Below are 20,784 nucleotides of genomic sequence, written 5' to 3'. Positions count from 1 at the left end.
CAACCTAAGTTCGTAGCAAGGACCAAGTTTTCCCAAAAGACCGAGTCCCTCTGCGTGGATAAAAACAGTATAACGTTGTTATCCGGCTATCCCATGCAGAAGCCACCAGTGCGTATTAGTGAACGTGCTAGGCGTATTCGTGAATAAGCGAACAACTAATAATTAGCTGACAAATTAATACATATTACCCATAATATGACGTAACTCTCAATAGCCTATAAGTACATGAAGCCTTGCGGAGCGATTGAGAGGAACGCATTTAGGTCAACTACTGCTGGTTTCTCTGCAAAGCATCGAAAACCCTTTGTCTCTTGCGCCGTCGTTTACGAGATCCCACTGTCTTGTGGAAAAGCTTACATTGGGCAGACTAAATTGTGTGAACGACCGCCTGAATCAGCACAATAATACTTTAAAGTATTATTTTGACACTAATTCTTTAAAGGAAACAAGCGGTTGCAATCCTTTCTATGACGGAAGTAAGATCATTGTCAATCACAGAGACAAAAGAGCTCGTATGCGTGCAGAAGGCTTTCACACACAAAAGATGCGCGACTATTGCGTATCGGAGCCGTCTATCTCTTTGTTAGATTGTGAGACGCAAATGCTTGATGATCTATTGCATGTTGAGTTGAGGGGTGGGGAAATTTCCTCCCCAAGATTACAATAAATGTTGCTTCATTCGTACAGGTGTTAAATTGTACCATATTGTGACAATCGGCGTAGCCATACTGCCACGATATTTTTTTATTGAAATGAAAATAAAAGAAAAAGATGTGCTCATCCTGTAATGGGGACGGCTACTCCTATTCGCATAGCAGAAACAACAATATATATATATATATATATATATATATATATATATATATATATATATATATATATATATATATATATATATATATATATATATATGTATATATATAGAAACCACGTCATAGGGCCAGAAATCCGCAGCGACAACGTCTTAAGCAAGCACGTCCCGCTGTATGTTCTGTGTACTATGCAGACAAACAGCAGTGGTGCACGCAAGGTAACGTTTAACATCAACTCGCCACTCTCGGATTGGACCAAACGTTGAAAAAATTAAGCTTTCGCCGTCAACAACACTCCTAATTATCGTCAATTAAAGCAAACAACACAGAAAGCTTCGCTTACATCGATTCCTACGGTGCGTGGGATCTGCATAACACTTTTTTTTTATTTCGCCCCCGTCGAAATGCGGCTGCAGCGGTCGGGATCAAATTTGCGACCTTCGAAGTTTTGATTTGTCGTGCGACCGCGTCCGTAGTGTCGCCGAGTCCCTCCGGTGCGCTTTAATGCGGTCCAGCTTCTGCACGCCCTGCGTAAGTTGGCGGCCTGACAAATTTGTATTGTGCGTATTTTTCAGGAATAGCAGAAACCTACCGTACCGCTTCTTCCCTCTGGACTTGCCCGTTTTTGCACGCATTGGAAATTTCTGCAATGCTTTTTCGGGGGGTCACAGATAATTACAGCTGTCAAGAGGCTAATGTGGCGACGCCCACGGAGCTCCAGAGGCCATTGTGCACATTGACGTGGTTCAAAGGTCAAACCAGATTATCGGGTCTCCTTTCTTCGCTGCCACCCTCTTTCCATGTATATACACGCCCTAAACCGCTTCGGCCACGCGCAGGTGCAGCGGTTGGCTACTGCGCTCCTCCTCACCCCTGCATCGGCAATATAAGACCCCGATGGCTCGGCTGGCTGCTATTCTATTTTTTGAGAAAATGCTAGGACAGCAACCAACGCCTTTGCAGGTGGTAATTGCTGTACCGCGCCGTGGTGCCGCAGGAGCTCCTAAACCGGGGAAGGCATTGGTTTCCACAGATTCCCCAATGACAGGTATGCATGAAAGTTATATTCTGCCTTTTGTGAATTTGCAAATTTGTTATAATTGCTTTTTAGTGATTTCATTTGCAATGTCGTGTAATGAGTGTGTCAGGGTGGTAAACATGCCACATTACCGGTAAACATTACCGGTACCTCTCTGGGTTGGTTCTCATGCAAAGCCTAGTAAGCTCTCATAATAATGATCGCCTGCAATGACATATTCACGACGTCGACGTTTCCAGCCTGAGCAAAGAGGAAGCTTTAGTTCAGGGGCTCCTACGTAAATACATACGGGAATAGAGAAATCGTTCACTGTCACAAATTTTATGAGGTTTGCTCTTTTTAAAAAAAATGCAGTAAACATTTAGTGACTGTCGTAAGCATATGTTTAAAATTAAGATTAACATAAAGTGATACCACACTTCTGCAAGCTGCACCTAATGGTACATCTAAAGCGGATAACTTAATATATGGATTTATATCTTACGTGAATTTCTTGCAAAGTTGAAGAGAGTTTTGCAAAAGTCCTACTCTCATACTAGCAGCGTATTTGAGAGCAATGAGTAATGCATCGATTCTGTCCGCTTAAGATGCCAAACGGATGCAGTTGACAGCACGACGACTGGAATTTCAGTGAAAGATTTCTGGCTCTAAATCAAAATTACTCTTTTCGAAGTCACTAGAATTTAATTTTATCTCTAAACTCTAACACCTTGCATCCAAATGGGTCCCGCGGCAGTCTCAAACGTATTTCTGCGTTCTACGTGTCGGAGTTGGATCTGGGCGAAAGCGGTTCGATATTGGCGTGCGGGACAGCTGGGGAATTTTTCGGCGCGTATAGTTAAGGGGTCATTTCGTCTGGGACTGCAAGAAAATTCTGCGTGAATTCGCAAATTGGCGTCGTTAAAAGCACTGCATGGACGATTAGAGATACTGGACATTGTTTTTTTCCGCCTGGGTGTCTGCAAATTGACACCATGTCAATTTTGTCAAACGCAGCGTTTCTGCTTCAGTCACTGCGCCGCGACAATATATCGCAGAGGCATATGTAACACTGTTATGGAATTTCCATTCTGTAAGGGCTGCTCCAGCAGACGTCTCGCGCTTGTTCCGCCATTGATTAACCTTGTCGTTCATTTAATTGGGAGGTGATTGTTGATTATTACCCCCCAAAAATAGTCAGCTTACCCACTTTTGGATTTTGTGCGTCATTGTGACGTCATGCATTTCAGTATGGTTTCTAGTTGTGAAATATGCAGGGTGCGGTCTGTGTTGTACAAAGCTTTCTTTTTTTATCAGTGGCGGTTTAGCGGTAAATGCGATAGAAGTGCGTTAGCATTTCGTCGCACCTGACGGTGGCCCAGAGCTGAGCACCGTTAGTTGCAAAATATATAGTTTTTTTTTTTTTTTTGCACCAGAGTTTTATAAATTGCCTGTGGCAGATAACAGAATTCTAACCCTTAATCCAAATTACTGGCGGGGGGCGGCCATTATTTATACGAGAAATCAAAATGCTTACTTATTTGAATAATTGACGTGGTTACGCCAATTAAATTCCTAATTAATTTAAATTAGGCACATATTTCATATCTACGAATACGATAGGCGTATGAACTTGGAACGAATTATGGGGATGGCAGCGCTTTCGAGATATGCGCCGTCAAAGTTGTCAAACTGCGCTGTTGTTCCACTTGTTTAAGAAAACGCTGTTTTATGCATTGAGGCACGAAAAAAAGGGAACGCCGATGCGTTTCGTTGGGCAATTTGAAAATTATTATCTCGTATTTGCATCCATTTTCATTTTCACTTATTTATCATTTCTTTACTTCATTGAAGAACTACATCTAATGTCCCCTATGCTGTCCTTCGTGTCAATTGTTTGTTGGCTTCTTATAATTTAACTATATATATATATATATATATATATATATGTTAGTCCCAATCATAAGAAGCCCTCAGGCAAGCACAGCAAAGGTAAAACTTATCTATACTTATTTATTGCAGTAAAGAAATGGGGGGGGGGGGGGACAAAGTGTAAGAAGTGCCCGCAGATGGGGTACGAATCCACGTCTTCGCATTACGCGTGCGATGTTAATTGTTACGAATTGAGCTACCATGGCGCCTTTTTCCCATCCACTTACTGGATGGTAAAGTATGGGATCTGTCGTGTCGCTAGTGTTGTTAATAACAGTGATAGAAATTCGGCATACTGAACAGCAGCAACCGTCTAGGCGCGGCGGCTCGCACGCGGGAAATTATTCACGGTGTTCTGCCTGTCGACGCATACGCGTCCGTGGTGTGACGAAAAGTGATTATGAACAGGAAAGGGCGCCATTTTCTGCAATCAGTTAGGGTGCACGGCTTGGCGCCTTGGGGAAAGATGGCAAGTTGCAATGAAGAAACAAAGGGTCTGTGGCGTAATGGATGTCTATTTATTGAATATATACCGTGTGTTTATAAGGAGACTTTCAGTTATACTTAAGACTTATTTTGAAATTAAAGGACTGAGCTGTGGTCACCATGCGGTGACGAATAATACGACGTGATTAGTCGCTAATAAAGAAAGACTTTAATATCACCGGGCTTTTTGCTATTACTCAGCTGCATTCAAGTGATTTCACTCATGCTTTCGGGTGCTGTAACATCGTGGCTTCAATAAAGGTTATTATTTTCTGAGCCAGAGTTCCCGGTACTTATGCTAGCTGTGGTACTGACCCTCTTGCCTGTGCTGTATCCCATGTGTTCTGCCTCAACAGAGCCTGTACCACGCACTTCTCGCGGGGTTCTCCAGCAGCCAGCCGTCGCTAGAGGTGCGTTCAGAGCCGGTGTGCGGCTAATGGCCGACCTTGCCTGTGTTCTTGCATCTTATGTGTTACTGATCTGCCCCAACAGAGTCTGCACCATGCACACCTTCATCACAGGAGACCCAATCTACGCTAACAGGAAGGGGTCCGAGCCGAATTCGCGAGGCTTTAACGCAACGAACACAGAAGCGAATGCAGGAGTACTTTGATTGGATATCGAAGTGCTGGCGTCAGCCTGTAGCTTTCATGACATGTGCCGGCGCAGTTCATTCAGGACCCATTTTATGTTTACTGGAGAACTTGTAAGGACTGTGGTCCCTATGTAAAGGCATTGATTTGTGATCAATCAAGGTGCACTTGGGACAGCACTCGGAATAACCCCACATGATCCTTTTTTTAATGGATGGGGCAAAAATATACTTTTCGATACTCCGCACTTGTTGAAATGTACTAGAAACAACTTGCGGAAATAGGACTTCCACATTGGGAAGGATGTTGTTTCATGAAAATAAATAGTCAAAATATACGAGTCCACCCATCACGTCAAACTGAATATATCTACCAAAAATCACTGACAGGCATTTGTACCAAACTCCTTTCGGCAACATGAAGGTAAAATTTGCCTCGCAAGTATTAACAGTGTGTGTTTGGTCCTTGAGTCCTTCATATTGCTTTAAACGTTCTGCCTCCCACTGCCACACACAGAGGCAGCTTTATAAAAAGGATGGGCAAGCTGGTCGATGCCTTGAACAGCTTCGCAGTGCGCATAAAAGAGCGGAATGTGAGACGCCGTTAACTCATCCACAGAGCACATTGAATTGTTAAAGGCTGACGAGCTTTGGATTAACTCCTGAAAGTTAGATTGCCTTCGCCAACCTAGGACTATATTTGGATGGCGGATCACAATCAAAGTAATCTTGTTGCTGTGGCAAGACCTCCAGTAATCTTTAATTTTCAGTTCTTGTAGACATGGCGACCTGAATCGCGATCCCCTTGAGATTATGTTCGGGCTCATTCAGCAGCAGCACGGTTACAATGAACCTCGAAATGTCTATGATAGAATGTCAAACCCATCTTTGAAAGTACTTCTATGTTGTATGGGGATCATAGCAGGATGACAAGGGAGATTGTGGAGCCTTATGAAATTGCAAAGTTAGAAGAAAGGTGCGTGAGCAAGCCATAAGTGTCGCTATCTGAAAGAGAGATACGATTCCTCGTTTTATCGCTGTAACTTTTGCAGTGTATGTTTTGATCATGCCTTAGACACGTGCACGGCTCATCATCATGCACGACTGGATGATCTTTTTTTGTCTCGTTTGTTTCCGCTCGTTCGTTATATATTTATCGACACGTGCGAAAATAAAATCTATAGTTGAAAGTAGCGCTGTCTCTGTGTGTCTGTTCCTTTCTACGTCTTCGTTCAGTTGCGCTTACACATTATATCATGGATTCAAACCAACTAAGCCAACGTGTTTTAATCGAACTATCTAGCAGATTTCTTCCAGACTCGGACACATTGACACATAAATTCTGCGATAGCAACTTCGAGGAGGACAAGGGTCTTAACTGAACTTAAGTCACTTCCACTGACTAACCTTGGCAAAGCGACTGCAGGGGCTCCTAGCTCCACGAGTGCTGCTTTTACGGAAGTGCTCTCTGACAGTAGTGAAGAGGCAAGTAATGATGTGCTTGAGTCAACCATAATTAATTATGGGGTTTTACGTGCCAAAACCACTTTCTCATTATGAGGCACGCCGTAGTGGAGGACTCCGGAAATGTCGACAACCTGGGGATCCTTAACGTGCACCTAAATCTAAGTACACGGGTGTTTACGCATTTCGCCCCCATCGAAATGCGGCCGCCATGGCCGGGATTCGATCCCGCGACCTCGTGCTCAGCAGCCCAACACCATAGCCACTGTGCAACCACGGCGGGTTGAGTCAACCATAGTTCACTATGTGTGTGGGTATTTGATACACACATTCCTAAAGAAAAGCAAGGGCAGTTCGTGCCACGACCTCCTGAAGGGAAGTAGCCAGTACGTTCGATTCACCTGAACCAGTTCACGAGGCGCTGGACCCTGCCATTCGGCGCGTGCGCAAGCGCCGTTAAATCCCCGCTTACGGGCATCTGCCGTGTGTGCGCAAGCGTGGGTGCATTAACGCCTCACAAGCCGACCCTACCAGCAGTTCAGATCATCTCAAACCTACGCACTTCATGCACATTAGTAAGAAAACCCATAGCGCCTACACCGCCTCTGTACCTTGGCATTCGTTTCGTGTGTTGCGCTGTGCCTGCACTGCAGAAATCGAGCTGCACTATTTCTGAACTTCTCGTGAGCCGATGCGAACTGGTTTACAGTGGTGCGGGCGAATCGAACGGACCGAGTACCACGCAAGACGTAGGCAGTTATTTATGACGATTAATTGCTGTTGAAATAAAAGGCGAAGCCCTCGGCCAGTTAACTGTGCCGACTGAGGCAGCATACGGGTATGTCGTGAGGTTGTAGGAGAAATTTACACATGCAATAGATACTATTACGCACCATCGCGGTGTTATACAAGTGAATTGTTCTCCATGGTGGCTCAGGAGACCGGCGATGCCACATTTTGTAGTTCAGACTGCAAGCAGCTCTAGGTTCACTTTCGGTTTCTTTGGCATTTGCGTGCGAATTAAGCTTCTAAACGCCTAAATCTGCTGCCAGACAGAAGCTGCAGAAGATTGCTGTCTGGGTTTCTTGCTAAACTCGGCATAATATTTACTTCCTTTTTCGCTTCAATGACCCATGGTTTTCGGTTTCCTTTCCTTAGTCATCTTCCTGGCCTTGTCAAATTATTCCATTTGTGTCAAGTACAAAATTTTTTTCTAGAAATGCAAGCTTGTTCATTCACCATTCTTGTTCGAATCCTCATTACCAGTCGTCTGGTAGCATGGTAACATATATGTAGTAGTATTTTTTAATGTACGTTGTCACGTGCAATTCCTCTCCTGAAATGGAAGATGCGGCATAGGCATGTGTCTTGCATTAACCTATGCAGTGTGGGATGTGTTGCATTTGACAATGTTTATGGCCTTCCGAGCGCGCAGAGTGGAGTAGCTTCTTTCTCGAATGCAAGCTTTCTCATTCCCATATTTAATTCTTAGTCTCATTCAGTATTGCTCTTGTTGCTCGATAGCCTAGGTTTTTGCTCAAGGTACACTGATGTGATTGACTGTAGTCTGGTTTCGCTGCTGTCCCACTTGGTCATGGTAGCCGTGTCACGTTTTTCGGATGAGGAAAGTCAGTTGCATTGGGAAGCAGTCTCTTGAGGTAAGCACCTGCTCCTGCAGTCCGCACAGCAACATAGACTCCCAATTTACACGCATCGTGATTGGTGCTACCCGTTCGTCCTTTCTTGCTGCAGCCGGGGGCAAATTGTGCTTGTGCCTTTCCTCGGTCGTAATTTGGCGTGAACGGAGACCAGCATGCGTGCTTACATGGTCCGAACTGTGTGACGTTGGTAAGCCACGGGGGAGGAAATGCCCGCAAAAGTGGCCGCAAAATGGTGATGCCCACGAAACCGACCATGTCCATATTGAGAGAAAGCAGGGCACCAAATGTGAGCGACACACTAGCGGCCCCCGAAAGAAAAAGAAACGTAGGTAACGCTAAAATGCTGGGTAGTCCATGTCGCTGTATCGGCTGCGGCAGCAAATGCTTGCGTCACCCGATTGCTTCACAGTGCAAGTTCCTCATCTTCAACGGCGACTGTCGTGCAAACAGGTGGGGCACTCTGTCCAATCTGATTGCGCTGCTGGTTGTCGCTCGTTACCAGACCGCCATGTGCGACGATGAAGGTGAGCCGTTTACGGCCTCGCGTTAATGGTTTCAGCGTATCTCGGCATGCACATTTTATTTCTGCTCTTGTACGAGAAGATGTACTGCTTGTATTCTGCCAATAAAGCCGCACGTCATATTCACTCACTTGTGGCTTGTTTGTATGTGCGTCAGCAGAGGCTCTTTGGTCACACCATGCAGTTACGCTGCAGTCAAGGAGCCGAGGCATGCCCCAAAGCCAGCAGGGCGAGCACGGCGCGTACCAGCGTACGCTGCCGGTAAAAAACGGCCATATTGGATTTTTGCTTAAAAATGGAATTTCCGCTTCCTGTTTGAGCAGTGTCATCTGTCTTATTCCTACGTAAGTTCCATGCGCTTCCGCTGCTTACCTTCAGTACCACAGTAGACGGTACAGTTTCATTCTCTAAGGAGGTTCTTTATTCTGTGGATCGCTTTCAAGATAGGGCCCGCACGGCCGTGCCATACGCAGCAGCCGCCGGAGTAGAACGCCCCCTCCCCCTGGTGCTTTGCGTGGGACGGAAGACAGCGCGCTTTCTTCCCGCTATCCTCCCTTGCGCGTGTCAGAATGAGCCGCTATCGCCGGCGCACCCTCGCACGCTTTCACTCACGCATACGGCGCGTGGCGACGTGCCCTTGGACTTTATACGGAGTATCACGGTGATGGCTGAAATGCGCTTGAAGTGTCCACATAATCCTGGCCAAATCGGGTTCCGTGCTCATCTAGGCGCAGAGGATGGCCTTGCGTACCTATCTTCTATGGTTCTCATCGGAGGCCACTCCCGAAGAATTCGCACGATTCTGGCAATGGATATTCGTAAAGCATACGACCATGTGAGTCACGAAGCAATTGTTGGAATTCTCCATTGGCTTCAATTCCCTAGCCGTGTCTGCACATTCGTCGAAGCTTTCCTGTGCGCTCGCACCTTCTCCATTCGCCTGGCTGGCCAAGCAGTAGGTCAGTTCGTCGCACATCGGGGTGTCCCACAAGGATCTGTGCTCGCACCAGTCCTTTTCAATATTGCTCTCCTTCCACTAGCCTGGAAGCTAGCCACGATACATAACGCACAGTACATAATGTACGCAGACGACATCACTGTCTGGTCAGTTCATCCTGAAATCTGCCACCAAGAACAAGCGCTCCAAGAGGCCCTAAACATGACGCACAACTGGTGTGCTCAGATAGGCCTTGATATTTCCAAGGACAAGACGACGTACATGTCAGTAGCGAACAAGTATGGGCGCCGTCTACTGGCACTCCGGCCTCTTCAGTTAACTCTGGATCAGCAACCACTACATGAGGCTTCAACTGTCGTGTACTCGGCCTTGAAATGGATTCCTCCGGATCTGCGGGACCATGGGTCAAGAATGCAAAGCAACAGGCCGCAGAAACGATACAGTTGATACGTCGGATTGCGAAGAAATCTGGCGGAGCGAGCACCAACATGGCTCGCCTTCTGGTCCGTTCTGTATTGCAACCACGACTCGTCTACAGAGCCCAGTTTCATCACCTCACGAAGGCACAATGGGCTCGCCTTGAGGCCATTAATAATGAAGCTATGCGGGCCATAACGGGACTACCACGTCTCACTCCGTTGCCAACCCTACAGGCTGAGTCCCAACTCAACACTATTGACGAACTCGTACACCAACGTCGACGCACGCGCGCCCTAAAGCCATCATATTTCGGCTCGGCTGCTTCACTGGCCTGGTACATGGGACACGAAATAGACAATCCAGCATCTACGAGACCCGATGTAGCCCCGTGGAAAAGGGTACAATTAAGTGACAATAAGCCTCTTGGTCGTCTGTATAGCCCGGTTCCTCGTCAGGCGAATGCCCATGTTTCCCGCCTTCATCGTGCCGATGACAATCAAGACGATACGACTCTTGTAGCATACACTGATGCCAGTGTTAATGGCACCATGATTCACACAGCTCTCGTGTGTCCATTGATACCAGAGGCAGGCCAAACGTGCTCGTATGTTGCCGATCCTGCACCACCGGCCTACCTTGCCGAGCTTGCTGCCATACGAGACGGCTTGGCCGCGTTGCTACCAACTGTTCAAGATGCTCGCTACTCTCAACTCATCATTCGCACAGACTCGACTCAAGCCATCCACGACATACGTAGGGTGTCTCGGTCCACTCTATTCTCAGATAGCATTCACCGTCTTGCTGCCACTGCGAATATCCTCATACGCGTCCAGTGGGTGCCTCGAGCAGCCCTGCCGGGTCTCCTTGAAGCAGATATGGCAACCCACCCACAGATTACAACATACCCACTCCCACATTTTCCTGAAGACGCCTGTGGACGACTGATCCGGGAAAAGGAAAACCTCCGACGTACCACACGAGCTCTCATACCTCCGTGTGGGTCAGACCTCCCTGGCGGGTTAACCCGCCGAGAGGAGGTTACGTTAAGGAGGCTACGTGTCGGGGTCGCACTCACCCCGTCTGTGACCGCTCTCTGGCCACAACAATACCATGGTCCTTATGGCTCATCGTGCCCATTTTGCAACACAGGAATCCAAAATGTGACAGTGACACACCTATTATGGACGTGCCCAGGGCTTCATCTAAGCCGTCTCCGCCATCTCCGGGCAACAGGCCTTCGGCCTGGCCGCCCACCCGACCTTGAACGTTGGATTCATGGACCCCATCATCGCTCACTCCTAGATTTCTTGCACGAGTCGAATCTGTTCGTGTATTTCTAACATCTTTTGTATTATGCCTAAGGGCATGCTTTCGAATTAAAAAAAAAAAAAAGTGTCCACATAATCGCTATCGCAATAATGATCTACATATTGTGTAAACAGGTGCGCATACAGGCGTAACTAAACTAAGTTGTGATGAAGGTGGAACTACCAAATTAGCGCGTTGACAGAAAAGTTACCTTGCGTTCTTTTTTTTTTTTTTGCCTAACGGGACAGCCTCCAACGTTTGTATAAGAAACGACTCGCGAACTTCCCTTCCGTGGGGCGAAATGAAAGCCGATTCTATTATAGTGGCTGTTAGCTTATCAAAGGAGTGGTCGTAAATGTTAACTTGCTTGAACAGGCGTAGATTAGGAAGGCTTGTGGCGCGTGACCTGCGGTTGTTAAAAACGCAGTTTGAAAGCGACTTCAGTTTGTCCGCTGTATTGAAGCCTGTACAACGAGCATTCCAGCGTGTAAGTACATGCTGTTTCACACTTAGGGGAAAACTTGGAGCGCATTGCATCGGGGCGATGCGGCGGGCGCTTGGGTCGGGCGGCGCAGCGGCGGCAGCAGCTCGCGCAGGCGCAGATGCTCGAGAAGCTGGCTCTTGAACAATGCTACAGCCGCGCGCGCTGGCCGCATTGTTGGGAAGCGTGCTACTGTCAGAGGCCTTGCGCGGGTTTCATCGTTGCTGCGTGAACTGAGCCGATATTCTTTACTAAGCGTTGTGCGACGCACACTGATATGCCTCGAAGGCAAGTTCATCGCTGAAAGGTACGGGGCAATCATAGACGTTGTACTGAATCCGTGCGTTCTTGACGGCCCGTTCCCGGAAGGCGATTATATATTCCAACACGATAGTCGCCGATCCACATTGCTCGTGCCGTGCAAGAACTGCTCGAAGAGCGCGGCGTCACTGTCCTGGAGTCATTGAAAATGTCTGGGGCTCATTGAAAGTATCGCTGGCACGCCATCCTCTCCATGGGTTGTCCGAGGATAAGCTTTGGTCCACCATCGTGAGTGAGTGGGACGTGCTGCGAATGAACACATCGCTGACCAAGTCACTCTACACCTGACTGCCCTCCAGAATGAGCACTGTCATCGCTGCCGCTGCGGACATGACTAGATACTAAGTGAAGTTCGGAGCGTGACGCGTGCATTTTCCCGCCGGCGGGCAGGGCCTGTCTGGTGAAACGAACTATTGTCGAGAAGAATCACTTCCAGCTCATTGTCTTAACCTAAAACATTCCTTTATTGGTATCAATTTGTTTCATCGTGCTTGACCCTCATAGTTTTCACTGCTGAGTGCTTTGTTTTCCGTTCGAGTCAAATAAAGACTGAGCACGTTGCGCACACATTTTGGTGTGTCTTTCTTGTCGCTGCCTATTACCGTAGCACACATGCACAGTGAATAAATATACATGCACGCACTTAGTACCCCGGCCTTTCGAAAGAACAAACGAAGCACGCTGTTACAATAAGGTTGTGGAACTCCACTGTCACCAATGAAGGCTCAGAGGTTGGCGTCGCACAACAATTAGTAAAGAATATCGGCTCAGTTCCCGCAGTAACAATGAAATCGGCGCACTGCCCCTGACAAGTAACACGCTTCCCGACAATGCGGTCAGCGTGCGCCGCCGTAGCAGACGACGCAGATTAAGACTCCGTCCCTCGAGCGCCTGCGCGAGCTGCTGCAGCCGCCCACGAGCAGCCCGACTCCCGCGCTCGCCGCATCGCTATGCAATGCGCTCCGTGTTTCCCCATAAGTGTGAAACAGTCTGTACACAGCGTTACTCGTGGTGCATTGAAAGTCGCCTTTCCATCTCAAAATTAAAATTTCACACTGTGCTCTTTTCTGCAAGTGTAGTGGGGATGTGGGTGCATAGCTTGCTAACGGGCTTATTGAAAGGATGACAATGAATGTTAACTGTGGGCATTATCTTTGATGACGTTAGTAAATCGCATAAGTTCTTTGATCTTTGGTACACTGCGCGTGGTAGCTTGATAATGACGCATTTGAGGTGATTGCAAGAATAAACTGTGATGCTTCTGAAGGATGCTGTTAATATTTGCTAATGATGAGGCATGGGTTCGAACTAGTTTAGTACGTGATGGTTGCATAGGGTACTTGTCTGAACTAAGAAGTTTCTGGCCAGGTCCATTCCATCAGCAAGTTTAATAGCACCGCCAACAATTTGAGGTGGAAATTTTAAAACTGAGTGCTTGGTCAACACTCTCAGGTAGTAATTTTAAAACTGAGTGCTTGGTCATAAGGGATCCCGGTCTTGCAGTATTTTGGATGACAGCTTTCGAAATGGAAGTACTGATGCTGCTTACCCGCGGATTTCCTAAAGAGCTAAGTTGTCAGTTTATTAGCCCATAGGGTCACTGTGACGTCAAGGAAACTGACTGACTGAGCTTGAGTACGATTTCAAGAAAGCGATGGATGGATGAGCCTTGTTGAGGTCTGAAATAAAGGACAGGAGTTCCGCCTCACCATGATCCCAGGCTAGGAATACGTCATAAATAAAAAAACGTCTCTAGTACAACGGTTTTAATTCACGTGTGCCAAGGCATTTCTCTTCTAATTGGCACATAAATATGTTACCATAGTTAGATCCTATTTTCGTGCCCATTGATGTTACATTTGCTGCAAAACTGTGTGGAAGTTGATTAACTCTAGCAATATGGCTAGTGCGGTGCCGCGCCTGCTACCTTATTACAATGAAATTATGGGGTTTTACGTGCCAAAACAACTTTCTGATTATGAGGCACGCCATAGTGGAGGACTCCGGAAATTTCGAACACCTGGGGTTCTTCGACGTGCACCTAAGTGTAAGTACACGGGTGTTTTCGCCCCCATCGAAATGCGGCCACCATGGACGGGATTTGATCCCACGACCTCGTGTTCAGCAGCCCGACACCATAGCCACTGAGCAACCACGGCGGGGGGTGGGACCGTATCGTCATAAGCCTGCAATACAGCTGCAATTATGCGGAATGTGAGTATAAAGCAAGCCCACGTCTAGTGTTACAAGTAATGAACCAAGTAATAACGACTGAACGAACACGACGTCATCAGGTTGAGTATATGACCACGAATGCATGATGACGACTGCATGACAGCGACGCATTAACGAAAATGACATGACAACGACGCCGTGACGATAACTATAATTACTGCGACAAAATGACGACGATCAATTGAACGCCAATGACAGGATAAGGACGACTGTATGACGACGATAAAACGAAGACTGAACGAGCTTCTAATTCGTAAAGGCGGTGAAAAAAAATGGTTGTCTCAGAAATCCTTTCAGGTGGCCGAACTCTTTCCGGAGTACACATAGCTAGCATATTTAACGATTACTTTACATTTATCCCTGTGAAGCACTAGCACTCATAGCCGACACTACCTGCGGTACCTGCGCTCCCCGACAAAATATAGCGTAATTCTCGCACCAACTATAATGCACCTGAAATGTGCCTCGAGCGGTCAGTCGCGCGGTAATTTTGCGTGCACATGTGTTCGCGGGCTTCTTTCACGCTCGGAAAAACAGTTATGTAACACGTATCGTAGCACGTATTGAGCAACAGAAAGCTGTATCGGGAATTTTTTGATGTTGCTCTACAATTTTCTCATTGACACTTTTCATCTAATTATGATACATGAGAAGTTGATTAATTAATTAAGATTAATTATGTCAATAGGAGGAATGCAAAAAAATCTTAGTATCTCCACGTGACGGCAAACAACATTGGAGAGTTTTAGTTTAGGGGACGCAAGCGGCTTGCGTCCCATAATCTGAAGTTCTCTGTTACCTTGGTTCTGTCCAGCTAAGTGTCATTTGCGTATATTTAAAAACTTGGTGCATGATACTTGCAACACCCTGTATATGCGGCCATCAGGGGCGTAGCCAGGGGGGGGGGGCTTATGGGGCTTCAGCCCCTCCCCCCCCCCCCTAAATTTTTTCGTGCTCTCATGTGCCGCCGACCAAAAAAAAAAAAAAAAAACCGGCCCCGGAAATCATGCTGCACTTTGTCTAGAATGTCCTTTTAAATGCTCGAAAAGACATTTCAGCTCGAACATTGCGAAATCGGGCTGGATTTCGCGGCAACGCCCATGCACCGGGAGCCACATATCGTAAAGCAAGGAGCCCCATCCGAGCACAGTTTAAAGGGCGTTTTTATAGCGAGCGGGCTCGTCGCGGCATCTCGCGGAGGCCGAGGAATCTGCGGAGCGCATAGATTTCAATTGTGAAACTTTATGGGTATAAAGTTTTCATAAACTTTTGATGCGAAAGGGGGCGAAGGGGCGCATGGGTGAGCCATCGATGGTGGCTCAGTCTTGTGTGCGCAAGGCAGAAAAGTGAGGAGCAAGCGCGCCGCCTCCTGTCGCGCGCGCTACATCAGGGGGAGTGGAAGGAGAGGGAGCTGTGATCTGTGAATTTATGGTTGCGCAACATGTTTATTTGCCTTGTTTGACGCATTATTTCTAACGCTTTTTCTTAAATTAGCAGACTTATTAAAGACTTTTACGTATATTTAGATATCTTGTAGCGAAGTTTTGTGTATACGTGCAGTGAAATTTGTTTGCAGTGACACTTTCTTGTCTTTTTTTTTTCAGGCTGGATCGCCGCATTTGTACATTCCATTGTATCATCGCATTTCTAATGCACGAGGGCAAGTCAAATGAAAGTGAGCCAACCCACCCCTCGCAATAATGGTTTGGTTCATTATGTGCGAGGCATGTGCGTGGCACAGAGTCATCTCTCATTTACAAAAGTGACACGCAGGCGTGAGTGGGTTGAACATGTTTGCGTGACATAATGGACACTTCAAAAATTGAACAGCGTGGTGTCGTGAGGTTTTTGACAGCTGAAGATGTTTCCCAAGAAGAAATTAGTAGCCGTATGGCTGCCATATGTACGTTGAACATTAGATTTAATTGGCCACTGTGAAGCGTTGGAGGAAACCGTTCAAAGAAGCACGTGAAAGTTGCAAAGACGATCCAAGACCGGACCAAAGCCACCGTGCAATCAGACCCAACACAATTCCAAAGGCTGATTAGACAAGCACGGAGGATAAGCGTCGATGAATTGGCAGGACGTGTGAACATCAGTCACAGTTCGGGTCACACCATAATTCACGAACACCTCGGTTATCGGCTGTTGTGTGCGCAATGAATGCCCAACATTTTGAACTATTGTCAGAAGACGGAGACATTCGGCGCTGCCTTGACTCATCTAATCCGGTATCACAATGACGGTGACGATTTTTTGTCTGCAATTGTGACCGGGGACGAATCATGGTGCCGCTACTACGAGCCTGAAACACGACGACAGAGCTTACGGTGAAAACATCTGAATTCACCACCGAAAGGAAAGCAAAGGCAGTCATTTCTGCCGGAAAAGTGTCGTTGACTTTTTTCCCGATCGTCAGGGGCCATAGTGATCGAATTTGCTAAACCTGGAGAGACTATCAATCGCTTTCGATATTGTGAAACGTCGGATCGGCTGCGTGTCGCAATCAAAAACAAACGACGTGGAAAATTGAGGAAGGGGGTCATCTTGCTCCACCACAATGCCCGTTCCCATGTCGGTGATGTGCCTGATACAAAACTGGCAAGGTTCAAGTGAGAAACGCTGCACCATCCGCCATACATCCCAGACCTGTCGCCTTACAACTTCCACATTTTGGAGCATTTGAACAGCTCAAGGGAATTAGATTCGTGTCAGACGATGACGTGAAAAAGTCAGTTACAGACTTTTTTGAAACAGCAACCCAAGGAGTTTTATCAGACGGGAATCACGCGACTCGTTAGTCAGTGGGACAAATGTCTAAATGCTCATGGGGACTATTTTTCAATAAAGTACCCCGTTTGTCATATATTCGCATTGGCTCACTTTCAATTGACTCGCCCTCGCATATTTTGCAGAACTCCTGATTTTTTATATGTGCTCTCTGTTGCGACTGTAATTTCGGTGCAGTTACAATACACGACTGGTGACAGCTGCTCCTGCGCAATACATTGCAACAAAGGATAGCGTGATTGAGATTTTTCCCTGGTCATTGCATATGTACAAAAAATGTAAACAAGGTTCTTGAATGACAGAGGGAGAGAAATGCATATGAGAGAAAGGCAGGGAGGTTAACAAAGTTTCTTTGAAATATTTGTCCTCATCTTGCTCATTTCATGGCCTTTAAATTTTCTCATGTCAGCACATGCACTGCTTTGCTGGTTTCAAACTGATATAGTTCTAAAGTTCGTGTGATACTTCCTTTACTTATTAAATAGACAGAAAACACGGAAGCATTGATATCAGTTATTTCGGGCACAATTGTTTGACACATGCTAGTATATTCTTGTATGACAAATACATATTTTGCTTGTCTTGACAGTGCGCAGCGTTCAAGGATAGGTTTGCAGCATCTTTGGCAATGACAATGCAGTTATAATTAATGTATTTGATCCCCCGACAAATTCTATAAGGAAGAGGCAAGTGGGCAAGTTGGTAACTTCATACATGGAATTACTTGGCTGTAGGCTTGTCTCTATACTATGGGTATGGTGGCTAGTCTATATAGAGCACAAAAGTTATTGCGCTCTTAAGTAACAGTTTTGAAAAATATATACGTCAACGAAGTTGTGGCGAAAAGCATAGCCCCTCCTCCTCTGGTGTTCCTTCTTGCATAGCCTATAGGTCTGCAACTTTTTTGAAAATTCTTCCTCAGGCGCTGCGGGGTGGAACTACAAGGAAAGCCATAGTTATTCGGTTCATATTTCAGGGACAGAGGTCGGCAAACTCGCTAACCTTGGGATTAATTCCTACGATAAGTAAGCATGCGGTTGCTATGTATTAATTACAATGTAAGCCCGAAAGTCACTTAAGTATAGAGTTGATACAATTAGCTAATTGCGCGTTGTGATTTGTAATGGAGGCAATATGCCTGTTCAGGTAATGCAACTGAGATATAAAATTGCTACGCCACGGGTGATATCATTAAATGGCTTCGAATCAAAAGGAACACAAACCGAAATAGGCGGTATATGTTTCCGAGTGTACAGGCAGTAAGTAGGCGGCGGCGTTTGCATTGACATGGGATATTCGTGCCCATATCAGACGCACTACAACGTTCCGTGATTGATCCGTATCACCCTTACAGCAATCCGCAAAACGACGTGCATGGCCCAACGCCCAAGGGAAGTATATGACTGAGCTAGCGGCTTGTCCACTAAACTGACTTCATTTATTAAGTTAAATTCTGCGGTTTTACTTGCGAAAACCACTATCTCATTATGAGGCGTTATCGCAGTGGGTGACTTCGGATTAATTTGAAGCACCTGGGGTTCTTTTACGTGCACCTTAATCCAGTAAACAAACGTTCTTCTTTTTTAAGCATTTCGCCCCATCGGAATGCGGCTACCGCTGGCGGGATCGAACCCGTCACCTCAAGCTTAAACTGATTTTAATATCACTACCGCTTAATTGTTATGCAAATGGTTCCAGTTGCGTTTTCTCAAACTGAAAATTTGGGGTACCTAAAATGAAAAAAAAAGCAATAATAGTAAGCAACTAGGCATTTTATCGGAGCGTTTATACCTCCTGTTTCTGCGAAGACTGTCTCAATTTATGAAGTGATTCATCGGGGAACGTCCCAACTTCAGTGATAATCACCAATCCTGTTATTATTTACAGTATATCAATAATGAGAGCTTTATAATCAATGGCTTAAGATGAAGCTTTAGCTCGGGCCCAACTCCGACGCGGCCTATTCTAATAGGTGTAAAAACGCAAAAACGTTTTGATGAGATAACCCCTGGACCGATTTTAATGATATTTGTTGCATTTGAGAGAGAAAGTTAAATTCTAGTGACTGTTGGAAGCGGAATTTTGATTTAGGGCTTGAATATTGTTCAAAAGATTTTCAAAAATTCAGAAGTTTGAAAAAAAAATAGAAGCACGAAGTTTACAAATTCATAGCTCTGCATCAAGAACAGATATCGCGGTTCTGTAAACGGCATCAATTAGATAATTCAAAGCGGACAAATTTGATATGTCATTTCGCATCTTACATGAATTTGTTACGTTGTTCACAAGGGTTCTGCAAAAGTTGTAATTACATATTAATACATTTTTTGAGATTCATGTGTAAGATGTCAAATTTGTCCGCTTTAGATGTGCTATCAGATACAATTCACAGAATTGCGATATCATTTTTTCTTGCTGAGTTATGGAGTTGTAAACTTGATAGTTTCGTTTTCTGAAAATTTGCGATTTTTGCCAATGTTTAACAAAAAATTGACAACCTAACTCGAAAATTCGAAACCAACGGTCACTGGATTTTAAGTTTTTCTTTTAAATGCAACAAACCCTGTCAAATTTAGTACAGTGGTTGCCGAGAAAAACGATTTCTCCTTTTGCATGTATTTAGATAGGAGCACCCGAGCTAAAAAATAAAGCTTCCTCTTATCTGGCATGTTGTAGTTACAGAATCGAGGTCACCGCAGCCACCAAACTAAAACCATTTACTGAAAAATGCGCGCTGTGCATTACGAAAAAAGTACTCAACATCTGCAGCGAAATGCATTGCTGTTCCAGATAATCTATTTCCACACTTTAGAAAAATTGAATACCAAAAACTGTTATGCAACAACAATGCATTTCACTACCTTGTAATTAATGGAAGGCACACGGAGTTTGTAGCCAAGCGTTAGCTTTTAGTACTGACTAACTTAAATTCTGCAGGTACAACGTGCCCCCTAAGGACCCTATATAAAGCGCTAGTTTGTGAAACTTTATTAATATTCGCATTGGTGACCATCGCGCAAATTTTGCTGTTCGCCGCTGCTACGAAGCATGGTCAGCAAAAGCTATCATTTTTTCTCTAATCCCTTATTCTCAGTAATATGGTACAGTCGTAGTAGAAACACGAGGTATGTCCGCACAAGACCGTTGGAAACGTGATTAGCTACGCTACGTGCAGCAAAACGCCAGCTTGTTAACCTACGCACGAAAACAACGGCAAGGAAATATTTGCCGGATACTTATCTAGTTGTACTTTTTTTAGATTTCTGGGAAAAATTTTACGCACGAGTAACTTACTACAATAAGGGGCCGCAGAACGAAGAATCCAGTAGCAACAACAAAAACGTGCTGTGCAGCGAACCGTCGCCGCGCCAGATGGGTTCAAATTTTTCGTCTTCCATAGCTTCCGCCTTTGCTGCCCAGGGGGCAGCAGTAGTCTGCATGCAAACATGTCTTCTGTCTACCGTGCACGGCTCGAGTTGAATGGCTTCGTGGTGTTTCGTTGACTCGCCGATGTGCTTTTAATATGTTTCTGTCTGTTTCTACACGTTTGCTAAAGTTTTAAAAGTTTCGTGTTTGAAGTCAGAGTGCCTAATGCTGCTTTAAATTATTGTCTGCTGGTTTTCATCACCCCAAGAGGCACGAGAGGTGAGTAGAGGAACCATGCCTGCGCTGCTTGCCGGCGACATCGGTTAGTGATTATCCCAGTGTTTTCTAGGATTTTTGCCTATCTAACGTTTCAGTAGACTTAATATCGCAGTAATCTGTGGTCATTTATTCTGTGTTGG

General features: G+C 45.7%; 1 protein-coding gene and 1 long non-coding RNA gene across 4 annotated transcripts in view; both read left to right on the top strand.

Moving 5' to 3' along the window:
* The first annotated feature begins 1,782 nt into the window (after positions 1–1,782).
* LOC129380757 (uncharacterized) lies at positions 1,783–6,027 on the top strand. Its single transcript, XR_008608929.2, has 3 exons — positions 1,783–1,860; positions 4,605–4,658; positions 4,741–6,027. It is a non-coding gene; the product is annotated as an uncharacterized lncRNA (long non-coding RNA).
* A 14,428-nt stretch (positions 6,028–20,455) lies between these two features.
* The window catches only part of LOC126547239 (WD repeat-containing protein 47), a 188,957-nt gene continuing 188,628 nt past the window's right edge, over positions 20,456–20,784 (top strand). For all 3 annotated transcript variants that reach the window (XM_050195185.2, XM_050195186.2, XM_055062825.1), the window contains exon 1: positions 20,456–20,644. The gene's annotated coding sequence lies outside the window, so the exon portion shown is untranslated. The remainder of the gene's footprint in view (positions 20,645–20,784) is intronic.

Source organism: Dermacentor andersoni, chromosome 1, assembly GCF_023375885.2.
Source record: "Dermacentor andersoni chromosome 1, qqDerAnde1_hic_scaffold, whole genome shotgun sequence".
NCBI lineage: Eukaryota > Metazoa > Arthropoda > Arachnida > Ixodida > Ixodidae > Dermacentor > Dermacentor andersoni.
This window is presented reverse-complemented; position numbering and strand designations above follow the sequence as displayed.